Raw genomic sequence first — 16,701 nt, 5'->3', positions numbered from 1 at the left:
TTCTTTCTTTCTTTCTTTCATCAAGCTTTGTAGGTAGCATCTGATCATTTTTAAAATTTGGTACAAAGGATACCATTTTGAAGACCCGGGAATTATGCTGAACAACCCATAAACCTCCAAAGTAATTTACAAAACATAATTTTAGGAAACTTCATTATTATCATGGAAAAATTGAAATGCAGTGAGAGTCAAACTCAGACTTCTTCACCAACTCCTTCTGAAAAGGTTAAGTCTGGCAGACAGGTTCAATTAATCCATTAGTTATTTAGATTTTTCTTATAGATTGCCATAAAAACAAATATGGGGGAAGGCAACTTTCATATGACGTTAATTTGTGTGCTGTTTTCTAAATAACATTTAATCCTTTGGTTTATAAAAAGTACATATCTTAATTTTTACTATGATAAAGATGGCTGATTGGTTTGTAAGGAAGATTATTGTTTATTTAAAAACTACAGTGTTAAGAGACACCTGGGTGGCTCATTCGGTTGAGCATATGACTCTTGATTTCAGCTCAGGTCATGATCCCAGAGTCTAGAGATCCTGCTTAAGATTCTCTCTCTTTCCCTCTGCCCCTCTCCCCAACTCATGTGCATGCTCTCTCTCTCTCTCAAATAAAAAAAACCTTTTTAACTACAATGTTAAAATGAAACATCAGGAAGAAACATCTATCGATTGAGTAGTTCACAAGGTCAGTCAGGAACAAATATGCTAGAATCAAAAGTACTTGTATAATAACTTCGCATATCAATATCTATATTAATATTTGCATTTATTGCTATATATGCAAAATATACCAGGGATATAATTAGTTTTAAAATTTAGGGTAAGTATGAAACTCTTTGGTAATAGAAGAATGGTAAACGAAAATGATAAAGAAAGATTTTGCAGTTTCTAATTAAATAAAATATTTTAAAGTATCATAAACTTTCCAACCTCTTTCAGAATTGGATATCTTATAAAATACGTGATTTAAAGTTTTGTATAAAAATGACAAGAAAATCTTAGGAAGAAATTTTAATTAAATAGTGACTGTTTAAACCATTTGTATCTAGAATCTAGACAAGGGAATCATGTGTAAAGAATTACCACTGTGAACACATACAGTTTCAGATTGTTAAGATTTAACGGCAAATAAAGAAATTAATGTATTATCATTACTCTTGTAGGACTTTGAATAAACTAAATTAACCTTCTTATAAAGAAAGCCATACTCATTTTTAGTTAATTTTCAAAAATATTTCCCTAGGACCTATTTTTACATAACATTTCACCCACATCGACTTATTACAGTTTTCATTAGTCTGTTTTTCAAACTTGCCCCTCTGCTTTAACACATCATGATGCAAATTTCACCATTTGGGAAGCAAAGAAAAACTCAAATTTTTTTTTGTAGATAAGCTTCAATAATATTCATCTAAAGTTGATTAAATTGAATGAAGACGGACACACACACACACACGCACATATTTAAAGTGATATTGCAAAGCAGATTCTTAATCTAGGAACTTCTCGTAATGTTACCTACCCATCCCAGAATTGATTGAATTATTATTTGCTTGTTTTTGTTTTCATTAGTGTTAAAGATCAAATTTAGTGAGAAAATCTGCATTCTAACAATATTAAAGTTGTATAATTGCCCTTGGGCTATTTAAACTTTTTGTCTTAATTATTTGGTTTACAGGTAGTAACAATGATAATAATAATAATAATGGATTAAAAATAGCATAATTACAATCATTCAGTTGTCCTAGGACCAAAAGGAAAATGGAGATGTAAGACATTCATTCATATTACTTATAGCTACATTCAAACTTTTTGTATCTATGGTTACTAGGTCACTACAGCACCTAATAAAGACATATTACCTTTAATAATGATAATAGCTAACTTTTATTGGCACTATTTTTGTTTTCTTTTTTATCCTCACAAGTTCCCTATGAATTTGTTGTACTAATTATTACCATTTTGCCATTAAGTAAAGAGAGGCACAGAGAGCTTAAGTAACTTGCCCAAAGATGCATAGTTAAGAAATGTCTGAACCAGGACCCAGTGCCCAGGCAATCTGTCTCCAGGTCTCTTGCTAATTTAATGTACTGGCATATGTATGTATATATAAGTACTGTGTGATGTATTTATTATACATGCTTGTAAATATTTGTGCTTAAACTAAATAATAAAAATATTTTACTATAACAAAGTATTTTCATTTCAAATAGGTCAGAAAATTGAAAATACTGAGCCACAAATTAGTTATCCAAGAAACCTGTGGAGGGAATGAAACATTGTACTGCCAGAAGGAATTTCACAAGGATCTATGCTCATTAGAGTAACCGTCATTATTTTTAATCCAGCATTATGTAGTCACAGTATAGTGAATGTTAGTTATGCAAACAAAACACCATTTCATGATAGGAAATAAATGTGTGTTTTTCAAATTTCAAAGCTCAAGGAAAAATAAGTCCTCTTTATCCAATCAATAAGCCATAGCAACCTAGAGAGTTCTGATACTCCAGTCCAATTTTTTTTTTTTTTCATCCATCAGGAGCTGGACACAAACATGGGATAAATTACTCCAGGATTGGAGCATAGCAGAACGTCATGCTCAGATAAAAAAAATTTTTTTAGATCTATAATAATTGTAGAGATAATTCATGGGTAAAATGTATCAATACATAGAATTTAGGTAGCTATTTCCAGACCTTGTGCACTTCAGTCATTCACAACTGAACTGCACGTTATTATTGATTAATCAGAATTTTGGGCAGTGTTCACAGTTATGAGTCAGGATTTATTATTAATCCCCATAACCGTTAAAATTATACTAAATGCCCTTTAATTTCTGTTTAAGAAAGCATTTCAACAATATTCGCAATGGCATCGTCATTGTTATAGAAAGTGATTTCAATACATACTTATTCTTTATTTTACTCTAAATATGTGTTTCTTATGAATAAGTTCCTGATGCTCATGTGCCATACAGTTAAAAATGATTGGGTTTTGGAATTGGAATTATTGGATGTAAATTTTAATTTCACTACTTTTGAGCCTTGTGATCATGTTTTAGCTACTTAATCTTTATAAATCTCAAGATCATATGTAAAATAAGGATAACCATGTCCATCTTTGGCTTATAGAGAAGATTAATGGGAAAACATCTGTAAAACAAATTATAAAATACTGTGTTTCTCATGTAATAGGTCCTTAATAAATATTGTGGTCACTTTTCCTTTATCAATTTTAACAGTGATATAAAATTATAATAATGTTAATCTTAACTTGTTTACATCTCCATTTGATGTGATTAGTTTTTTAGCCACCAAACCAAAAGTATTTATTAATCATTATTTTGAAAGCATTAAATTTAATGTCATCCATTTCTTTGTTTTGTGATCTGTTTTGCTTCCTGAATTCCATCACCATAAACTGGACTTTGTAGAGAGGAAGTATGCACTGGTCAAAAGATGGACTTCATGAAGGATTAGATGCATTAGTACTGGAAACCATCTAAAAAACTGCTGTTCTGGTAGTGATCCTGGAGTATCTTTACACACAAAGAATGGTTAATAAAATGGAAAATGCATGTAAGCTGGTTTGCTTGCAACTTCACCTTTTCATTCTGTTGACATAGAGCTAAATTTCCCAAAAGTTATGCTATCATCTTAGGTCACCATACTCATCAATGATCTAAATCTGTTTTTAAAACAAATGGTGGATTTAGAATTTAATTTGCTTCTTGGTTAAGCAGAGGACATGCCACAGTAATGACCAAGTCCCTTTCCAAGCAATGCTAAGCAGCGCATTTTCCCTTCAATAGATAAGCTTCAGAAATACCTCTGCCTCATCAGTTGGGAGTTTTGGAAGATCATTCTTCCAGGTTGGCTGGGCCAGAGAGAATTCTGAGGTCCACTTTTTCATTTGCGCCGGCTGGATGGATTTTTCTCATAATGTCATTAAGCAATGAATTAACATGTTTAAAAAAAAAAAAATCCAACCACTGCCACCAAAAGGCGACTGCGTTATCTTAAGGCAGCTTTAATTCCCCCACACACAGGAAACGGAGTAGGACTGAGCTAGGGAAACACTTAAATCCTCATTACCACATATCCCCTCTTCACCCAAAGAGCCCCCAGCCTGCCCATTATTGTCCTGCCTGTACTTTCAGTGGGACTTTGAAAAGAAAAGGTTCAAAGAGCAAGACTTTCAAGCTCCCCTTTCCATGTCAAACACTTTCAACTCCTGATTTCAAAGTGCCACTCCGTGGCTGTTCAAAGGCCTGTGGACTCGTAGGGGGTGAGATTGGAGTTAAAGGTTGAACTACAAAGCTCCTTGCCTTCACAGTAATATCCAGCTTGGAGATACAAATGGTAATACAAACTCAAGCACCTATCAATAAAACTGCCAATATACGAACAGAGGAACAGAAACATTCTAAATGGTGTTTTTTAAATTTTTTTTTTTTCAACCAGGCTCGTGCTGTCATCAGTTCGGATGAAAGCCTAGTTGATATTTTGAAGTACTACTTTTCTCTCTGTTCACATTACAACTAGGGGGACTCCAGGAGCAGTTGAGAAAGAAAAAAAAAATAAGAAAGAAAAAACACCCACAAACCCTAAAGAAGTTAGATAAGAATAGCTAAAGAAGTCCCTTCCAACATCTAAAAAAAAAAAAAAGAAAAATCCTGCCCTAGTCTAGTTGAGTATTCATCCTCTTCCCCTTCGCTCTCTCTATCCTTTTTATCTGCCTGCCCACAAGATTTGGAGCACCATTAATTGGTCCTCAGGGAGGCTAACAGGCCTCTGCTTTTATGACTCAGTTCTTTGTATTGTACACATGTGGGCATCTCTCAGGAGATAAACAAAAGAAAAATGTGTGGAAAGGGGCCAGAAATCGTACAGGTCTAAACACTGAAGAGGCCATTGTCTTGATTTACTTTTAATGCTTTAAATTACGTGAATAATTCTAATGCCCCACCCCTGCTGCCCTCCCCAATCTGCTTAAGCTAATGCGCCTTTTCTCACTGCTACAGGGCCATCACTGAGGAATTCTATTTCCTATTTGAAATCGCATTCTAACTCCTTCTTGGCCCCCTCCTCTCATCCCTCCCTTCCTCTGCAACAAACGAGAGAGGTGGTCTTATGGGAAGATAAAAAGAATAGTTGATCATAAGAACTAACCTGGAGCCAACACATTGGCCTTTCGTCCCTTCAGCACTCTCTAAGCCCTAAGCACCTGCAGCTAATTCTCCTGACTTCCAGCCCTGGTCTTGGATATGCTGAGGTACAGACTCTGTGGCAGCACTTTCACTGCCTTATAAAATGTTTACATTTACAGAAGAGAGTGACCTCTCTTATGTGATATCTCATTCTCTTTAATATATGGGTAGTGAGTACTCATAGTATTTGCAGCAAGTTGTTTTCATAAGAGAACTTGCATTGTTTTAATATGATAAACATTTAAATTTGAAGTCATCTTAATAAAAGGAGGGCCTAGATTTAACATACTTATGAAAAGAAAAAAGCATTTGCCTGTTGTATCTTAAATGAAACCCAGAGCAGACAACGGTTGCATTCCCATATCAGAATAGAGCCCAGATGGCTACTACATAACCAAACACTTAAACTTTGTAAATTTGAGACTTCTAAATACTTTGGATAATATGCAATTTCCAAAAGAAATCTTTAAGGTCCCATAATACCTGAAATTTCAGTGTTTCAACTCTGGTCTGTCCTTACACATGTCAATGTAAGTATTTTATAATGTCTCTTTACTGGTTGTCATACTTGGGTTCTCTAGAAAATAGAGCCTATGGTCAAAGGGTGCATACCAGCTTTTTATTGGAGGAAACAAGTCAGAGAAATCACAATGAGTAAAAGATAAGTGAGAAAATGATAGAAAACACAGGCAGGAGAAGAAACACAAAGGTTATTACTGAGTGAGCCATAGATTCTCCATAAACACAATGGGTTTCTAAGTCTCTTGAGAGATCTTCCCGGAGGCTGCGTAAAATTGCTGCTTCTTGAAACATTCCATCAAGAGAAGGTAGAGCAAGTAGTTTATCTGCTGGTTTCTTACTATCTCCTGACTCTTATTGGTTAACATATAAGATTCATGGAATCTTTGTTGCCCATCAGAAATGGATGTTAGAGACTTCAAGGCAACTGCTGGAAAAGCCAGAACTTTCATAAGCCCAATCCAGTCACAAGGCACACATGAGTATCTCTCCTTGATAATCATTGCAGAATCTAGGGTGTCCTTATTTGTCTTAAACTAGTTGGATCCCTCATGTGGTTGTGTGAACACACAGAGCAAGGTTTTCCTTAGACCCAGGAAGAAGCTGTGAGCTTAAAAATAAGTAAATAAATAAATAAATAAATAAGCAAGCAAACTATGCTTGGAAGTCTCATGGTTTCTTCACTGCATTCTCTTGTTCAAAATGAGTCATAGGGTTAGCCCATACACAAGGTGGTGAGGACTACATAGGATGTGAACTCCAGGAGGTGTAGTTCTTAGAGAGAATCAATACACTTAATCTGTACTTTGACGGAGTACGTTCAGAAACCATAAGGATTCTCTAACTAGACACACAGAAGATGGTTTAGTCAGAATAGTTTCTAAGGGAAAGTACCATTTTCCTGGGGACAGAAAACTATGAATCTCTTTTAGATTCTTTTGAATAGTCTTTTATGTTTGTTATATAAAAGCAAATATAAAAGCAAATATATTATATGTATTAGTGTGCACATAGATTTAATTGTACAATATAGATTCAATAATTCTCCAGAATTCCATTTTTTTTCTTTCTAACTTACTAGATGAAGGACGCTCATGGTTATTGCACATAAATAGACAATATTAGTCCTATGATTATGGTCATAGTAAAAGATTCTAGTGCCCAAAAGGCAACAAAGCCCTATCCATAGAGCTATGTATGGAATGCTGCCATTATAACAGCCTGTTACTGTCTGGTTGGGCCACAAGTTGGGCTTTTATGTATGGTATCTGAATGAATCTTTATAAGAATCAAGAGGTAGATATTTTCTTCTTATTGTTAACTAGAAGACACCTCAGAAAGTTTAAATAATTTGTCTCAAATAAGTTAAATAATTTGTCCAATCACAAAGTACTAATTCTGTATACTAGGCTCCATTCTGATTCATTCCAAATTTCATGTATTTTAACTGAATCACATGGTCTTTGGAACTCCAACAACATAATAAATACATATAGTAAAGATCAAGCATTGCGTGTGTCTCATAGACAAGTTTATGTGAAAACATTTGTAACTTTCACCTTTCTATAAAATATATTGGTCTTGTACTTAGGAAAATAAGAATATAGTATTTCCATGTTTCTCCAATGTTATCCTTTACAAATACTTTTACACTGTTTTTATGCATGGTTATGTTTTGAAACCTTTGGCAAGATTTTAAATTCTTCTAAGGTAGAGACTATGATTTCTATTTATCCTGCATCCTAACTTGCATCACCTTGTTCAATTTCCTACACATAGTAGGTATTTATCAAATTTTTACTGTCAAACCAAATTTATATTTTCATCTGATTATGGAAAGAAAAGGTTTCTCACTAATCATTTAATGCCATTGCATCTAGTTATAGAAAAATTATTATTCCGATTAACCATTCGCAAAGAAGCAATTCTCCGGTGGTTATAAGTAGGGAAAGGTCCTGGGGAAAACTACAATTATAAGCAGCTGCAGCATGAATTATATGTAATTATAGTTGATTCCTGTAAATAATTCTTTCTGTAAATTTCCATTCCAAAAGGATTTATTGCTTGGTAACAAAGGGTATTTTGAATTAAAAATATATTTTCCTAAATTGTCATAAATAAAATTATATCTATGAAGAAAAGAAGATAGTGAAAGGAAGTTCAAGGAGTCAAAGAAGAGAATATTTCCATCTCTAGGTGTGTATCTAAAAAGTCACATACTGTGATTTCTTAGTTCAATTTCAAGATGACTCATGTGTTTGTTTGTTTTTACTATAGCCTGTCTGTAGACTAAGTGGAAATGAAATACAACTCCACTCGCCTCGAAAAAAAGAAGAAGAATGTAACATACCATGTTCTGCAGTAACTGTCAGCAAAACCTCATAATTCTATTTCAGCAACATAATAAGCATGTAATGACAGATGGCATCTGATGTGTCACCAAGGCACTGTTGAATACATTAATATGACTCAATTTTTTGTTGTTGTTGTTGTTTAGAGGGTATGACTGTTGGGCATCGAGCATTTCCTGTTCTATTAATAATTTGGTTGTTATTTGTTTCATTACAATATATATCTTTTCCTATCCAATATGGGCCAATATATGCATTATTTATCATATATATTCTAACAAAAATGACAAGAGAAGAGTTGATATATTATTGAAATCAATCTAATATATTAATATGGATTGTCTGATTTTAAAATGGCAAAATAAAATGCAAAAAATGGGAGCTGCTGAATGGCTGCTTAAAAATGGAAAGAGTGTCTGCATTTCTGAATTATAACACAAAATTAGGATAGGTTATGATTTTCAACTCTTTCTTGCAAGGAGAGTTCATCTTCCTCTGAATTATAGCTTTGTTTCTCCATGCAGCATCTATTCCCTATGCTTTGCATGACTATCACATTAATCTAATGTGGAATAATTCGTATTGTTTAGGAGAAAAGCTGATATGCATATCTTTGTTTGACATTCAACATTTCTAAATCCCACAACTCTCCGGTGTAAGACAAACTCCATATTTTTCTTCAAAAAACTAAGCTAAATAATATAGGCTATATTGATTATTAAATATTTTGACCAAAACTTATATCTCTTAAGAGTCTTTGAGCCTATGAAGGCAATTCCTGTTTCTGTATATAATCAGCATTAATCTGATTGTACATGTGAGAGCACACACAACACATAGTTCCCAAATAATATCTTTTGTGTTTTATGCATAAAATCTTGCAAATAAACCAGGTGCATGAACAAAACAAAGGGAGAAATATATTGAAACATACAAAGGCTCATATTCACTGCTATATAGGGTCCTTTATTTTGCATCATATATCAAGCAAAAATAACCCACCTCTCAGAATATTAAGCAAAAACAATATGGCTCTGATGTACTTCTGCACAATATTGTCTAATTTCCATAAAATGTCTGCAGGGTTATGCACATCAAGATACCTCTTACTAAAAATGTTTATGGAAATAGGTCACTATGTGTATTCTTAATAGAGAACAATTTGTTATGTTTAAAAACAGCTTTTGTATTAATAGTTGTGAATAAGCACTAAGTTATCAAACATTTTAAATATGAGCAATATATATGTTTATGCTATATTAGTCACACACTTCTCATCAAATGCACAGTGTTTATATAATCTAATTAATAAAGTATTTAGGAAAAAAGTGAAATATTGAGCTTTGATTTCCAGTACTAACAGGAAGGTGATACGGGATGTATCAGAATCTGTAATATGCTATATGGAATATTGTGCTAAAAAATGCAAGCAAAATTATTAAACCAATATCTGCTAAATGTAACATCTTTAGTTCCTATGTAACACATAATAAAATATTTTTCTTTTTAAAACACATAATTCCAGCTAGTCTGGCTTTGAAGTCAGTAAAAGTGAAAGAAATGTAAAACATCTATTCAATTATTTCAGTTAATATACAAGCATTAGGCATTCAAATTCCTAATTAAGAGACAACATGCCCTGTCAGGCATCTGCATGGGCTATTGAACATTGTCTAGATTGTTCCATAATTATCCCAGCTTAATAGTTCTAAAAACATAAGCAATGTGCATTCATTGAAGGAAAATATGGCTTATCACATAAGAAAGTGCAGTACACAGAACATGTTTTGGTTCCATGTATTCATGCTGGAGGTTTTTACTGGAACGTGTTTTAATTAATCCGTGAACAGAGAGCAACAGCACGCCACCAGTGAAAGTTGTTCAAACATTCTTTATCGAAAAAGAATCACAGCCTGTAGGCAGAAATAGATGCACATGTGTGGTAGGATTTGTGTTTTGATATACCCTCCTCACTCTAACTCTTACATATCCTACAACAGCAGTTAGCTGTGCTTAATGTTACATGACAACTTTGGTAAGATGTAAATACGAGAAAATGATAAGTCATTCATTAAAAAAATTTAATCTGACATAGGGTATTTTCATTTGATAAATACCTGATGTGACCATCGTGTTACAAATACAATGTTTTAAAACCATTAGTTAGTTCAATTCTTTGAGCGTGTAGAACATAAATGACTCATGTGCAGGTCAAAAATAGTTGGGTTAAATAGATGGAGTGACATGGAAGGGAGTGTTTATGGTTTATTATCTAGTTTAAATATCTAGCAATATAGGGTATAGAAAAATTGTACTAAGTGCATAGATTTATAAATTAGGAAGTATCTCTGCATCAGAGGTAAAAGTGACAAAATTAAGAGAAAATAGTATCACACGTTTAAGTAAAAAAAGAAATAAACTCAGCATTCTTTATGATAGTAAAGAGCAACTTTCTAGCAGAAAATCAAAGAACTTATATAATTGGAATTTAGTGGTGAAGAGTACAGTATTTATAACTTAAATCTAAAGTTTATGCAATGATAACACTTTTTAATATAAGGTATTTACTTCTTTCATTTCTAAATTCCATTCCCATAGTTTTCTTTGTCTAATCTAAAGTTGTATCTAAAATAAATTTGATTATTTTTACATCATTATTATCATAATTATCTAATATTATCAAATAAAAATGGCACAATTTCAATTGTCTCAACTTATGTAGATATCTCTAGAGTAACATATATATTTCCTCTCTCCCAGCTTCTCTGCTGGTGGTCCTACACTCTGCAATAAATGTCCTATAATTGAAAACCTGAAAGCTTAATTTTAATAGCAATTCTGAAAGTTGAAAAGCCGTTTTAAGTTCTTTCTTAAACTTGCCAAAATTCATTATAAAATACTGCAAGAGACTTCCAGAATGGCAGTGTGGGGACTCTCACAAAACTGCTTCCCAGAAAATAACCATAACTCTTAAAAATTATTTTTTTACAAACTCAATCATTTGAAGCCTCTGGAAGTTTTTACTAAAGCCATAGGGCAGATGGAGAAACACTACTAAAAAAATCTACCAAATCTTGGTAAGAACTGAAAGTCTGTAGTATTTGAGCTGTGACCGGCTCTCTCCTCTCCCACTCCTCATCTCAGTGTCTAAATGCTTAAATCTGGTTGGTTATGGCCTATAAAACAAGCCCTCTTTTCCCCTTAGCTCCTAGTCATGGGATATATTTTGTGGGGAGGGATAAGCAAGAAGGCATTTTTTTTCACACCAGGTTCAAGTTCAAAAGGCTAAATTTCTGGCAAATGCAGCCAGGATTTTGAGGGCCCACTTCATACATCCAGCCCTTATGGGACAGGTGTTCAACTCTGGGCATAGCAGGCTAAGATATTTGGGCTGGATCACCTTTGCCTCGGCTCACTCATAGTGCAGAGTTACACTCTGGGAGAAGTTAAAAAGGTGGGGAAAAGGCTAAAAACCAAAACCAAAACTAACCAAACAAAAATAGAGTCTATTGCTTCCCCTGAGCACTGCTTATCAGAGGTATCCATTTAAGACAAGCAGGTCATGAACGTCCCCCAGTTCTGGAGCGCTGGCTTAGAGATTTTGCCCAGAAAGAGAAGCATAAGAACAGAGAACTGAAAAGATACCCCCAAAGAAACTTACTTTGTTTGAAACCCAGTACAGAGAAGCTCAAACCAGTGGGTGCTTCAGGTATACAACAATTATTATCTACAGTCACTATGCTATATGTTAGAACCCCAGAATTTATTTATCTTATAAGTGAAGACTTGTACCCCTTGACCAGTATGTCCCCATTTATCCCAACCACAGCTCCTGGTAACAACCATTCTACTCTTTGCTTCTGGGTTTGACTTTTATTTTTTAGATTTCACATATTCGTGAGATCATACAGTATTTGCCTATCTCTGTATGGATTACTTCACTTAGAATAATATCTATCAGGTTCATCCATGTTGTTGAAAATGATAAGATTCCTTTCTTCTCATGGTTGATTAATATTCCATTATATATAATATATAACATTCACCTAATGGGATTACTAGAAAAAGAAGAAAGAGAGAAAGGAACAGAACAAATATTTGAAACAATAATGACTGAGAATTTCACCAAATTCATATCAGACACCAAGGCACAAAGCTCAATGAATACCAAGCATGAAAAATGCCAAACAAACCAACCTACCCGACCTCTGTAGCTAGGCAAATAATTTTCAAATGGCAAGAAATCAAAGATAAAGAAAAAATCCGGAAAGAAGCCAGAGGACAAAAACACCTAACCTATAGAGAAACAAAGATTACATCTGATATTCCCTCAGAAACCATAAAATCAAAAAGAAACATTTAAACATGGGGGGAAACATTTAAAATGTTGAGGAAGAAAAACTACCAACCTGGGATTACGTACCCTGTGAAATTATCCTTTAAAAGTGAGGGAGAAAGCAAGAATTTCTCAAACAAAAATTGAAGGAATTTGTGGCTGGTAGGCCTGCCTTGAAAGAAATGTTAAAGGAAGTTCATAAGAGAGGTGGAAAATCATATAGGTCAGAAAACTCAGATTTGCATAGAAAATACAGAGCATCAAAGAAGGAGTAAGTGAAGGTAAAATTAAAACTTTTATATCTCATATTCCTTTTTATTTAAAATGTTTATTTTATTTTTGAGATAGAGCATTCACAGTGGAGGAGCAGAGAGAGAGGAGGAGGACAGAGGATCTGAAGTGGGCACCATGCTGACAGCAGTGAGCCCGATGCAGGGCTAGAACTTACAAACCATAAGATTATGACCTGAGCCAAAGTCAGATGCTCAACCAACCGAGACACCTAGGCACTCCTATTTCTCTTATTCTTAATTGATCTAACATAACGGTTTGTTCACAATAATAATAGCAATAATGTATTCAGATATACATAGGCTTATTATATAATAAATGAACATATATGTTCATATATTACCTATATATGAGTCAAATGAATGACAGCAATGATACAAGGGATGGGAAGTGTAAATAAGGATTATTTTGTTATCATAAAGTACTCAAGCTACCTGTGAAGTGGTATAGTGTTATTTGAAAGTGACCTTGGAATAGCTGTACATGTATATGAGAAACTCTAGGGCTACCACTAAAAAAGTAACAGTTAATAATAATAGGAATTGGGGCGCCTGGGTGGCTCAATCGTTGGGCATCCGACATTTGGCTCAGGTCATGATCTCATGGTTCATGGGTTCGAGCCCCGCGTCGGGCTCTGTGCTGACAGCTTGGAGCCTGGAGCCTGCTTCGGATTCTGTGTCTCCCTCTCTCTCTGTCCCTCCCGCACTTATGCTCTCTCTCTCTCTCTCTCTCTCAAAAATAAATAAACATGAAAAAAGAAAGTTTAAAAAAATAATAATAATAACTGATATGCTGGGAAAGGTGAGAAAATGGAATCATAAAAACGTGCTCAATTAAAACCACAAAAGGCAGAAAAAGACGAACACAAAACTGGGACAAATGAACAAGGGTAACAATTAAAAACCAGTAAAAACTATTGCAAATATTAATCCAACTATATCAGTAATCACATAGTTCATAGGGTCTAGAATTGACATTAGGTAGACGTTCTGTGATTCAGTCTTCCAAAGCCTAGACCTGACACCAAGCCAGTGGCAAAAAGTAGGTTTGAGCTGAACACTGAAAACAAACTCCATGTCAATGTACCATTACCATTTCCTCAACCTTCTGTTTTAATCCAGTAATTAGAGGCAGCTCCCTTCCATGAAAAAGGATCTAGTGATTATTTCCTATAGCTTTATAAGATGGAAAGGGGGCATTTGGAATTAGGAAACCGTTAGGTAATGTTTAGCTGGTCCTGGAATGTGACCCCAAAGATATAGTGGGAAAAGGCAGCCACTGCAATTAATTGAGCTTATCTCTAGAGCGTAAGAGAGTGTGTGGGAAGCCAGTATGAAGCAGGAGACACTGACTGCCCTTGACTTTGCATGTTTAAGAGAAGGAGGAAGACAAAGAGAAGACTAATATATACTGAGCACCTAACATTGGTGATCACTGGGCCAGATGGTTTCCTAATTTGCAGGACAAGCTACATAGTTTTTGGGACCTAATGCAAAATGAAAACAAGGCACCTGGGGTGCCTGGGTGGCTCAGTTGTTTAAGCGTCCGACTCTTGATTTTGGCGCAGGTCTCACGGTCTTTCAGATTATGCCCCTGACATAATCTGACGGTGGTGAGTCTGGTTGGGATTCTCTCTCTCCCTCTGTCTGCCCCTCCCCTGCTCACATGCTTACTCTCTCTCAAGAATAAATAAATAAATTTTGAAAAATAAAAATTAGGGGTTCCTATTCAAAAATTTAAAGAATTTCCAGACTTAAGAGTGTTAAACCAACAGTGGGCCTTTCTGAGCATGAGGTCCTGTATCACTGCACAGATCATGTCCATGAAGATGGCTTTGCTAATTTGACATTGGTACGTACTTTCAGGAATGCTATGCAGTCCACACCATCATCCTATTCCATAATTAGAAAACAGGCTTAGAAGGGTTTAACTAGATTGCCCACATTCACACACCTTGTAAAAGGACAAACATGGAAATATGTATGACTTTAAATCTCAAACTCTTCAGTTTACCATATGATTTGTTTGTTTAAAGGCTTATAGATCACAGAAGTCATTATACTCATCATTATATATATATATATATATATATATATATATATATATATTTAAATGCTTATGTACTCTTTATTTTTTATTGTCTCATGATAGGTCCCCTTCCTATCACACCAGAGTATGCTTTTCTCTGGGACTACCCTGCTGATACATTTCTAAATTAGACCGGGGTCACACATCCAATGGAAAGGAGATTGCAATATAGTCGTGACACTCACAGCAATCTCAGAGCTTTTCAGTTTGTGTATAAGAACTAGAACTCCATTATTGGCAAAGCCACAGGACTAGAATTGTTGAAGCTGCAGGTTCAGTGGTCTGCTTCATGGATGGTTCTCTAACTGCTCATTAATATTGAAGGCCAGGGTAATTACTCTCACAAAATCCCATGGCACTTGCAAACCTTACTTTTTGCCAATTTTTCTTTTCTGGTTTGTAATAGAGAGGTGGCCTTTCACCCACAGAAGTGCACTCTATGAATCACTAGAGCATGTATACTGGTGTGGGAGGGGGCCTGCAGTTCATACATATATATATAATTTTGAAGGAGGTAGGTGAGAAGAGGGCATGCTGTAAATAGCATGTAACTTCCCTCTGAACAAATTAGGCCCTCTGAATTGTATAAGTGAGCAAATCTAATTTTAGTGAACAAAAGAGGCTGGGAGATGCTGAGTGTAATTTTTATGTAAAAATAGGAAGTCTCCAAAGACATCTCTCTTTAAACAGATGAATGCAAATTACCAAAGTCATCCAAATTGAGAAGGTTGATTTATGCATTTTCCATTGTACCCTTCAACAAAAAAAGCTTTTTCTGTTTCCAAATAGTATGCATTTGGGGTAAAGTTTCACTTTATGCATCGAGAAGGGCTGAGAGTAGAGAGATCCAAAAGCAGTCATGGAAAGAAACCGTTTCTCTTTTTTTCCCTCCAACATAGCTCCTGCCAAATAGGCTGTCCAACTGTCTACTGTATCCACTTTTAGCTACTTGAATTGTAATTAAAAAATAAAAGTTTCAATGTTATGTATCAGAATATATGACTAAGTCTCCATTGACACCCTATGTCTTCAGCAGAGTGCAGACACAATAAAAAAGTATATATCAAATGCTGCTTGAACATAGACAGCAGCTCAATTCACAAATCAGCAACGGCCATTTTAGAGGATGGATTTCAGTCAATGGCTCCCTCACCCTTGTCAGTGCTTATAGTTTAGTTATAGCTTTCAGTACGCCAATCTCTTAAAATCAATACTGAATTATGAACACTAGCAACATATGTAAATGACTGTTCTATTTAAGACAATATACTACTTACATGCTTTTCAGATGCTCTTACTCATAGGATGTCTTCTGTTTGCTGGTTTCTTTGCAACATGGACTCTTTTAACACGTTCTGACATTTTAAAGTAATCTACAGCAAGAGTGAAGGAATTTAACTTCTATGTCTCTTTATATTTGTGTGTGTGTTTGTGTGTGTGTGTGTGTGTGTGTGTGTACGTTCACCTATTAATCTGTGCATTCAAGAAGCATTTACAGAATATCAGCATTCTAGCCATCAAGATTCTTTCAAACAAATCTCCCTGGAGAGCCTGGGTGACTCAATCTGTTAAGCATCCAACTTCAGCTCAGGTCATGATCTCATGGTTCGTGAGTTCGGGTCCCATGTCAGACTCTGTGCTGAGAGTTCAGAGCCTGGAACCTGCTTCAGTACTGTGTCTCCCTCCCTCTCTGCCTCTCCCTCACTCATTCTCTCCCTCTCTCTCTCTCTCTCTCTCATAAAAAAAAATGAATCAACCCTTTTTTAAAAATTAAAAAAAAAAACCCACAAAATCTCCCTTCCATAGCTGAAAGACTAGAAAGTTACAGTTGATGCTAATGAAAAAAATATTTTAATTAATTGATTGTCAACATTTTTTATCTTTCTTTGCTGTACTTTCAT

This window comes from Panthera onca, chromosome B4 (assembly GCF_046562875.1).
Source record: "Panthera onca isolate mPanOnc1 chromosome B4, mPanOnc1 haplotype 2, whole genome shotgun sequence".
NCBI classification, from domain to species: Eukaryota; Metazoa; Chordata; class Mammalia; order Carnivora; family Felidae; genus Panthera; species Panthera onca.
The sequence above is the reverse complement of the archived record's forward strand: the minus strand, read 5'-3'. Positions refer to the sequence as shown.